Source organism: Lissotriton vulgaris, chromosome 1_1, assembly GCF_964263255.1.
Source record: "Lissotriton vulgaris chromosome 1_1, aLisVul1.2, whole genome shotgun sequence".
Taxonomy (NCBI): Eukaryota; Metazoa; Chordata; class Amphibia; order Caudata; family Salamandridae; genus Lissotriton; species Lissotriton vulgaris.
In genome coordinates, this window is record NC_141685.1 from 1,316,583,325 (window position 1) to 1,316,593,409 (window position 10,085).

Below are 10,085 nucleotides of genomic sequence, written 5' to 3' on the forward strand. Positions count from 1 at the left end.
TCCTGTTCATGTAGAGTTTATTAAGAAGAACATGGGTGTTCAAAAAAACAGTACATGGTCTTTCTTACATGATGGGTCCACAGCCAACTAGGAAAGATACTTTTTATTATGTTATTCTTACAACAAAACACATGTGCAACAATGTGTTCTTTGGGAAAGAAGCTAGCATTATGAAAACAAAAAAATATGCATTTATACAATTATTGTATTAAATGCAGAAGGGCAACACTCAGCACATTCAATCGCAAAACAATAACTAAAAGTAATTAATACATCAAACGTATTCTAAAGTGTTGTACATAGAGCAAAGCAAGTCAAGAGATCTAAGGAATGCTTGCTCAAAGTAGATAAGCATCCAACAGAAAGGCATCATAATGGAAAACTAAATTGTGCTGTTAATCACTGCAAAGTATTGATAGATTTCCCATATAAGTAAAAATGCCCGCTCAAGTGCTTTCTTTTGTGTTAGACTCGATGAACAGATTTAATTACCAGCAAACATTTGGCAATTTATATATTTCACTGTCTGTTCAGGCCACTGATCAAGCAGCAAAAAAAACAAGAATTAAAAATGCAATAGGTCTCGCCTTTCATTATGTTAAAGCCATTTGCTTTGGTATACAATACCATTAGCAAAGCAAATGGCTTTAACTTAATCAAAGGCGAGACCTATTGCATTTTCAATGCTTGTGTTTGTCTTGCAGGAGTTCCCACCCATGCCTGCCTCCAGGGGGCAGAGGTCCCGGCTACTGCCTGTCTTCCTTGACTTTCAGGAAGGCACCTGTCTGCCTCTTCCTTCCCACAGGACTGGTACAATTCCCCAATAAGGATCAGTTTGCCTCAGAGGAAGGAGTGTCACATCAAGGGCAGTCAGTCCAGGGTGATTCCTACTGATTTAAGGCCAATTTGCAGCATTGAGTGGAGGATACCCTGGGGACATGGGGACAGACAGACCCACAGACAGCCCCACTTCAAATGTATATCTGATTGTACAAACATGAAAAGAATCTCATGACGTCTTAGCAGAAGCCCCAGAGGGTCGAGGCGCTCATGTGACTGGCAGTCTTGATGTTCAGTCATTGAGCACTGAGTGATTATCTGTACGAAGTACTTTCCCCGCGCAGTCTGCTGCTAAGCGAGCTTATTACATTTCTTATAAGAACCGAGAGCGCTGGACATCCAAATGACCAAGTTTGCCATGCACTGTGAAGCTCCGGAAGTTAAGGGGCCTCTGGAGAAGGTGTCACACGAAGCTGGAAGGTTCACTGACTGTCACCTGCATAAGGCAGTGGAGTCAGATCTGCACTGCACAAAGTCAAAGAGCGGGCACAGACTGCCAGCTCGAAGTCGCCGTTCTGCATGCATGGCCTGACAGGGAGATGTTAAGATGCACAGACCGGCAGCTGCATAAGAAGATTGGGTTACAACACTATTAGTGAGAAGTCTGAGCATGTGCATGAAGTAACAGCTCAACGTCACACGCAGGCGTAAACAGCATCACTCAAAGATTATAGGATGCAGAGACCGGCAGCTGCATAAGGAATCTGGGTTATGGAAGTGCGGCAGGAGGGCTGAGAGAGTGTTCAACAGGCACCTCAGCATCGCCCTTGAGCATGAGTGGTATAACAGGAAGTTGGAAAGGATCGGATGCACAGACCGGCCGCTGCTTGAGGCAGCTGGGTTATGGAAGTGCTACAGGAGGTCTGAGAGAGTCACCCAACAGATACCTCAGCACCGTCCTTGTGCACGGATTGTATAACAGGACGCTGGAATGGATGCGCACACGAGCCCTGGAGAAAAAAATGAAGCACAGTGTCCGGAGGAGTGTTTTACTAGAGGACAGCTGGGGCAGCTTCAGTAAGCCCGAAAGTGAAAGCATTTTGCTTGCGCTTGGAGCTCAATGCCAAATAAAAACAAGCCGCGCCAGAGAAATGAAAGGCGCGTCAGCCATTGTTAAAGATAAACGCGGCAATAGCAAAAAAAAGTGCTTAGCCGCTAATTAAGAGACACTGTCTACCGCCGCATGTAAAAGATCCAATCCCTGTGGGCGGGGACAAAAACGAACAGGGTGGCAACCAGGCGGGATTAAAATGCCTCCGGTGCAATCATTACACTGTGTTTTGCATTATCCATGACGCCAAACGACGCGCACGAATGAAAATTGCAGGCGGAGCAGAGACACGACTTCTGGAACCGTATTGATTCCAGGAAGGCCTCGCATGGATAGAGCAGCGCATGGGCGCTGCTAACGCTAGGCAAGACCTAAAAAGGGCCAGGGATGTTTGTTGACAGCTGTAAAAACAAAATGGCACCTCCTGTCATCCCAGTGGAAAGCATGGCGTGGGAGCTAGCAAAGCACTCCTGTGACAAGCAAACTCTAAACAAAACATACACTTCCATGCAAAATCTGCCTAAAAAACCGAGGTAAAAACCAAAACTGCGTCTTCTAAAAGTGCATGCAGAATCTTCAAAACGCCTCACAGAAGCCATAGAGAGAGTTTTGTGGGGGAGAAGCATGCAAAGAGATACAGCTTTAAAACATTCATTCTCAGGAAGTGCTTCACAGAAAAGAAAACAAGAGTTCACAAAAAGCAAGCAGTTGAAGAATAGCAAAAGCCAATAAGGGAGTTAGTAAAAAGTTTGTGCTCCATGGGGGGAGTAACTCAAGCGGGATGGTCTAAAACAAATAAAGCTAGCAAATACGAAAGGGTGCAAATATGAAAGACAATGTAAAGCCAACTGTAAGCAATGCTGGGAATGCATTTCCAGGTTAGATTCCAGCATATCCCTAATGACTTTGCAACTAGACAGCTGAGCTGTCTGATAGGCAGCGACCTAAAAATGAAAGTGAGTGTCATATCTGCCTGCAGACCCTTCTTTGGCTCACAGCAAATGACTCCATTGATCTTTGTGCCTAACTCAATCTTGCATTGTGTTTGCATGGTGTTAAATATCTGATTTTCCTGAGAGAAACCTGTAGTCCAAGAACGTACACCCCATCAAGACTAGTTTCTAAAGGCCAGAGACAATTGCTGTTGAATGTTCATCTTCTGCAAGGCGCCATGCTGTTCTCTTCCATCGTCTCCCAGACAACTGGAAATGTTCTTTTTATGATTTCTCTTATGCCATATTTGACCATCACCTGGAGAAAGCTTGGTCAGTTATGTTTGTTTAATGTTCTCATGCTCTACCTCATGGGATTACTGGCATTCGAGCAGCTCTCCATTTGTAAAGCTCTAAAAAAGCCAAAGCTTTTCTAAAGACTCCTGTTAAGGGAGCTGCTAGAACGGAAATCCTCTTTGTCCTTTATTCGGCGTCCCTCTTTTTTAGATCAAGCCTAGTGGCAGCACGCATACACTGCTTGCTCTGCGAAGCATGCTGTATTAGGGTATTAGGGTATGCAGTGGTATCCCACCCACTCTCCCCCCAGATTTGTCATTGGCTTGTGTCAGTGTCCTTCTTAAATGCTTGCTTCTTATTCTAAAATAGGCTTGTTAGTCCCGCCTTGGTACCACCTTGTCTCCATTTATTACCGCCCATAAGGCCTGGACCTTTTACTTGGCTTGTTACACGGTTTGCATTGTAAGGGGGTGAGCAATATTTTGTTTATTAAAAGTGATGGGGACAATGGCGGCCGATTTTCTAATACAGCGCTATGTGCTCTAAATTGTAATTTGTAAAACTTTAATACTGAGCGTGGCGCCTGCTTCAGGGACACCGCGCTCAGTTTAATTTTTTTTTTGCCTCATTGAAACAAGCATTTGGAATAAAATAGGTCAGCATTTACGTGGGTTTAAGTTATTAGCATTGTAAATGACAATGCCATTTTAGGTTTTAAAAACCAAAACATAAATAAAAGGCATTGTCATTTACAATGCCCATAGCTCAAACTCTCGTAAATGCTAGACCTATTGCATTGCAAATGCTTGTTTTCCATTGTAGTCACTATTGTTGTATTCCCAATTTGTGTATGTGTACAGTGGTTTTTTACTACGGGATTTAGCTATGCTTAATGATATTGGAATAAATCGATGTAATTACTTCATAAGTCATTTTATTGTGGTCTGTGATGTGCCCAAAGCTGGTTGAGGCGAGATAAAAAATTGCCTACTGATTTTGTTTCTCCTGCAAATGTATCTCTCATGTCGTGACATATCTTTTTCCTGACACACTTTTCAAGGGAAAGCTACTGGGCATTGAGGGGCGTGGTGGTAATCAGTTACCTGAAATATTTGGGGCCACACCATGTAAATTTATTTCCCCAACAATTACTTTTTTTTTTTTAGTCCTCATTCGCAATTAGATAAATCCAGAGGTAATTTGGTGTCCATTGTGGCCCCCCAACTAGTTGGCACCACTATGAGAGCTCTGGTTTAAATGGATGCACTTTACACAGACCTACTCGATTTCGGTCTGTCGCACTCTACTAACTGGTTGACCTTCGGAACTGACCCAAGCAGTAAAGTATTTCTATGTAGAGGCTTAATCATTGGACATATTTGTCTTAATTTTGATAAATTATCCAGCCAAGTCTTACATGGTAACCAGAACTCTTTTTTTTTTTTTTTTGCTCTTATTTGTCATTACAGCTGTGTCCAATTTCATTAAATATTGAATAGAATTTCTCCATTCTAAAAAAGTAGGTGGTAAAGATTTAATCCAGCATTTACATATTTCTCTCTGAGCTAATATAAGATATAGACGCAACTTGTTTTCATCTAATGTTAATAACTCATAATTTGAAAATAAACCAAAAAAATACCAAAGAAATGCTCACCTGTATAAAGAAACCAAATATTTCTGTCATACCTCTAGTGACTGAACCCCAGAAATGATTTAACACTGGGCAACTTATAAACATGTGCTCATCATCTGTTTTATCCTGCTGGCACTTTGGACAACAGGGGGCTGCTCCCTTCGCAAACTTGGAGAGCTTGTACGGAGACCAATACACTCTGTGAAGAGATAAGAGATTGTTTCTTCTGAAATTGGCAGCTTGTACTGTGGAGTATAGTAAATCATAAGATACTTGTCATAACGTTTCTGTTCTGGATCCCGGCAAGCATTCTCCCCACAATTGTGTTGGAAGGATAAAATCTTCATCTGCCAATTCAATCAGAAGCCAATAGAGATTTGCCACTTCTTTCTTGTTCCGTTGATTCTTTCTTAGAGCTGTCTCTAAATCATTTGTATAGCCAACAGTGATGCCGATTGACAGGGACCAACTTTTTATTTGTATATATTTACATTTTGAAAGTTGATTGTTCGTTATTTCCTTGAGATCTTCCCAAAATAGTATACTACCTTCTGGAACAAGTAGGGCCCACAAGTTGACCCCCACTGCTTTTAGTGGCGCCACTATTAGATCTTTAGTTAATTCAGGAGATTCTGGTGTAGCCCATATAGGAGCCATTGCGCTGTAATAGCTAATCTTCAGACGTTTCCTAGTTTTATACCATGTGTTGGCTAAGTCTTTTAAAACCTTTAGACGCCCCTTCTTGAAAAAACGTGGATCTCCAAATTTTTATAAAGAAGCTTGATCTCCTCCTTTTGTGTCGTGCAGCATTACCTTGAATATTTTTCCTATATCGGAGTTATTTGGTTCCCACATAAGCATTTTTCCTGCTTTTAATAAGAATACCCATGCATAATATGTTAAATCCGGTGTACATAAGCCTCCCTTGATCTTTTTCCGCTGGAGCTTTTTGTACGAAATTCTAATTCCTTTAGAAGCCCGTATAAAAGAATTTATTTTTGCCAGAATTTTTCTTTCAGTCCAACTTCTTTAAATGCTAATGGAATGTTTTGAAAAAGAAAAATAAGTTTTGGCAAAAGCATCATTTTTACCAGGTTAACTATCGATTAATGTCAAAGGTAAGTATGCCCAGTTTTTTAAAGATTCAGAAAGTTCTTTGTCAACTCTTTGCAAATTTGTGTCAACTAAATCGTTAATATTCTGAGTGATTAAGATACCCAAATACCTTATTTCTTTTATTTAGAGAGTAATTAATAGAACGCTCGTCAATATTCCAAGCCATGCATTCAGTTTTAGATTGATTTATCTCGTATCCCAAGAAACTTCCAAACTGCTCAGCTAGATTGTATATACAGGGGATGGCCTTTGCTAAATCAGATGTAAATATCATCATATCATCTGCGTGTAAGGATACTTTTTCCCCCAGTTTTTATATTTAAAAGGGAGTATATGCTCATTCCTTCTGATACTCTCGGCAAGCAGTTCTATGTACAGGTTAAAAAGCAAAGGCGGAAGAGGGCATCCTTGCCTAGTCCCCTTTGGGATTAATATTGGAGGAGAGAGGTTGTCATTTATCAGTATTCTTGCTGTTGGAGTATGATAAATTGAAGAAATCGCCCTGCAATTTTTTTGCCCAGATTGTGTTTATTTAGGATAAAATTTAGATAGGCCCAATTGACCCTGTCAAACGCCTTCATGGCGTCGAGCGTGATAATGGCCATTGGGGTTTTATATAGTGTTGCCAAATCTATGGCCCCAATTAATTGTATGTTAGATCTTGAATACATCTTGAATACATCTCCCTCCCACAAATCCTTTTTAGTCTTCATGTATTAGATCAGTTATGATACCATTCATTCTCTCTAATAAAATCTTGGCAAAAATCTTATAGTCTAGATTTAGCAGAGAAATCGGCCTATACGAATCACATTGTCGGGGTGACTTAGATGGTTTCAGTATCAGAGCTACCAATGCTTCATCCCATGAGGGAGGCATTCTCCCTCCTTTTTCAAAAATATGGGAAAATAATTTACCATTACAGGAATAAGAACCTCTCCTAATACTCTATACAATTCAGCGGAAGACCATCCGGTCCTGCCGCCTTCCCTTTTTTCCCTGACTCGATTGCAGTTTTAATTTCGTTTTGGCTTATTGGTCTCTCATCAGTGATTTTATTAAAAGGGATGTGTTTGAACCATGCTTCTATCGCTTTAACCTGTGGTGTTAAATCTTCTCGATAGACATTATTAAAGTGGTGTTGAAAAGCTTCTTCAATTTCTTGGGGGATTTTACATAGATTTCCGGTAGTATCACAAACTACTTCTTTTATATTAGCTTTTGCTATATCATTTTTAGTTTTCCAAGCTAAAAGCCTACCACAGCCTTGTCCATATTCAAAATTGGCCAGCTTACTTGCCTCCCATCTTTTTTAAGTCTGGCATCTAACAGCTCAACCAGCTCTGATCTAAGCGATTGTAGGACCTCTACCTGGGGAATAGGTTTGTTCTCTAATTTCTGAATTTTGTGTCCAATATTTCCTATTTCTGCCTTATATTTCTTTTGTCTGGTGATCTGAACAGCTGTTATCCTACCTCTTAAAAATGCAATGGGCATCCCAAACTATTTCAATGGGTGCACTTTTCAAATTAGTCTGAAAATTATGTTTTGTGTCGGTCATTAGACTAACATTTACATCCTGGTCTAACAAAATCACCCGATTTAATGTCCATCTTTTATTGATCAGGTTGCTAGGAAGTTTCAAAGTTAGTGTGACTGGTACATGATCTGATAGGTGACACCCTAGATGTTTTATATCTTTTACCCATTCTCTCAGTTCTATACCTAGTAAGAAAAAAATCCAGTCTAGATTTAGGATTGTACTTTTTATTATGAAAGGTATACCCTCTCCTGGTACCCATTCTTTCCCTCCATATATCAATCCAACCGAGAGGTTTCATTGTATTTTTCAGTAACAATCTCATTCTACAATTCTGAGCTGATCTACTATTTGAAAATCTATCCAGATTAGGATCGAAAACTAAGTTGAAATCGCCCCCTAAGATCAAAGGATCATGAAAGGGCAATAGCTCCGCTAATAGTTCTTTTAAGGGAAGTAAGTCATCTAAATTAGGACCGTAATAACCTTCAACAGTAAATTTATATGTATGGAGCTTTATTTTAACTATAACCCATCTGCCTATTTTGTCAACTTTAAAACATTCCACTGATAATGCTGGGATTTTTTTTATTGATTATGGCCACCCCCTTAGTTGTTGTGAGGTGCATATTACTTCATGGATTCATCTCATTTTCTTTCATAAATTCTTCATTTCATGTTCGGTAAGGTGAGTTCCTTGGAAAATAAAAATTTGCTCTGCTGCGTCCTTAATATATTGGAATATTCTTTCCATTCTATGTTTTACCCTAAGTCCATTTAGATTCCAGGACATCACTCTCAAAGATTTTGCTGGGTCAGTTATGGCCGTCATCGTTGTTCCTTGTGCAACAGTGAGACATCATGTAAAAATGATTATGGCGAATTGGACTATTTGTTGGGGGATTTTTTTACCCTATGTTCCCCACCCAGTACCCTATCCCTGTCCTCCCCTTCACCCTTCCAAGTGCTCCCCTGGAGAACCCCCACCCCTCCTCTTATGGCCCTACTCTGGCCTATGAGACCTCCCTCTTATGATCGGGACAATAAAGTAATGAGATATAATGTTCTCTGCGATTAATTTATTATTCAGTCTGTGCTTCATATAAGTAGATTTTTTTTTAGACTAGACGGATTACAAAGTGAATGTTCCACTTCCTTGTTTTGAAATAGACTGCAAAAAGGCCTCAGCCGCCTCAACTCCCCTGAACACATTCATTTTATTATTAAACATCACTTTTAGTGTTGCGGGGAATTTAAGCTGAGCTGTCGCACCTAATTGTTTAAAAGGATCTATTAATTTCCACAACTCCCTTTTGAAAAGAAAATCCTTCCGCACTTAATGTATTTGCTTTTAATGCCTTATTCAGTATCTCATCTTTTAAATTGTAAGTCAGAAAGTGGATCAAGATTTTCATAGGCCTGGTTTTGTTGGGGCTAAGTCTAAACGGGTCCCTGTGCACCCTCCGAATATCTGCAGCTAAAGCTTGTTCCGAGCAGTCAACTTTAGTTGCTTATTTGATAGGTTTGACCACAAAGACTTTTATATTGCCTCCTTCTGCTCCCTCTGGGATTTTGTCACCTCAAGTTGTTTCTTCGCTGAGAGTTTTCGATGGATTCAAGCTTATCCTGTATGCCTATTTCGTGTTCTTTTAATATGGTGAGGTCTTTAGCATTCTTGTTTACTTTTACAGTAAGCTCCTCCACCTTAGTTTCCATAGCAGCTGTTTTCAATGTCAGAGAATCTAGCTTGTCCTCCATTTTCTCACAAAACGCTATAATTTCAGTTTGATTTTTCTCGGACACCTTAAACCTGCTGCTCATTTCTTCTGTTAAAGTATGTAAAAGGTCTAAGACTGAACGAGATTTGGAAGAGCTTAGTATGCCTTCTGATTGAATGTCAGTATGATCCACTTCCTTCTTCAGGTGCTGACTGGCCTCTGATTGAGTGCCATCCTCAAAGGAGTTTGATCTATCATCGCCCTGGTCTGAGATCAAAGCTTCTTTTGAGACCTCTTCTGCAGCCATGCTTGCTAATAATTGAAATTTGTTAGGGCTTAATATGTCATCCGGGAATTTGGGATGCCATACACGAGGTGCCGTTGCCGTTGTCCTTTCTAATGAGTTTAGTCTCTACAGGTTTTTAAATTAATGTATTAGGAACCGTTTTGAAATAATCCTTTAATGAAGGTGTAAGATTTACATTTGATTGCTTTTGTATTTCTGTCTTTGCCTTCCTTTTGTTTTTATTTTTAGATTTTACAGATTTTGTTTGATTTTTAGTACTCAAAACCTCGCTATCAGTAGTGCCCTGATGAGTTGATAGGCCCAGCTCTGTTGCTTTGAGGGAGCCCAATGGGGTCCTGCCAGTTCTTCTTAAAGTGTATAGATATCTCGTTTTAGGGTCTAAAGATTCTTTTTTTTTTTTTCATCTTTAGAAATCCTTTCAAAAAGAACTGAATGAGTCGATTCCATAAAGTCTGACCTTATAATATAAGGTTGACTCGTAGCAGTATGCCCAAGTCTCTCCTGCCATCTTTTCTTTCCTATTGCAGAGTCAGTGGATTGTGGGAAATTGAGTTTCTCGCTGTTACCAGCTCTGCCTTTCCAGTTGTGTATGGGGAACCTTGCCATAGCTTTCCTTCCACTTCGAATCCCCAGAGCCGCCTGAGTCCA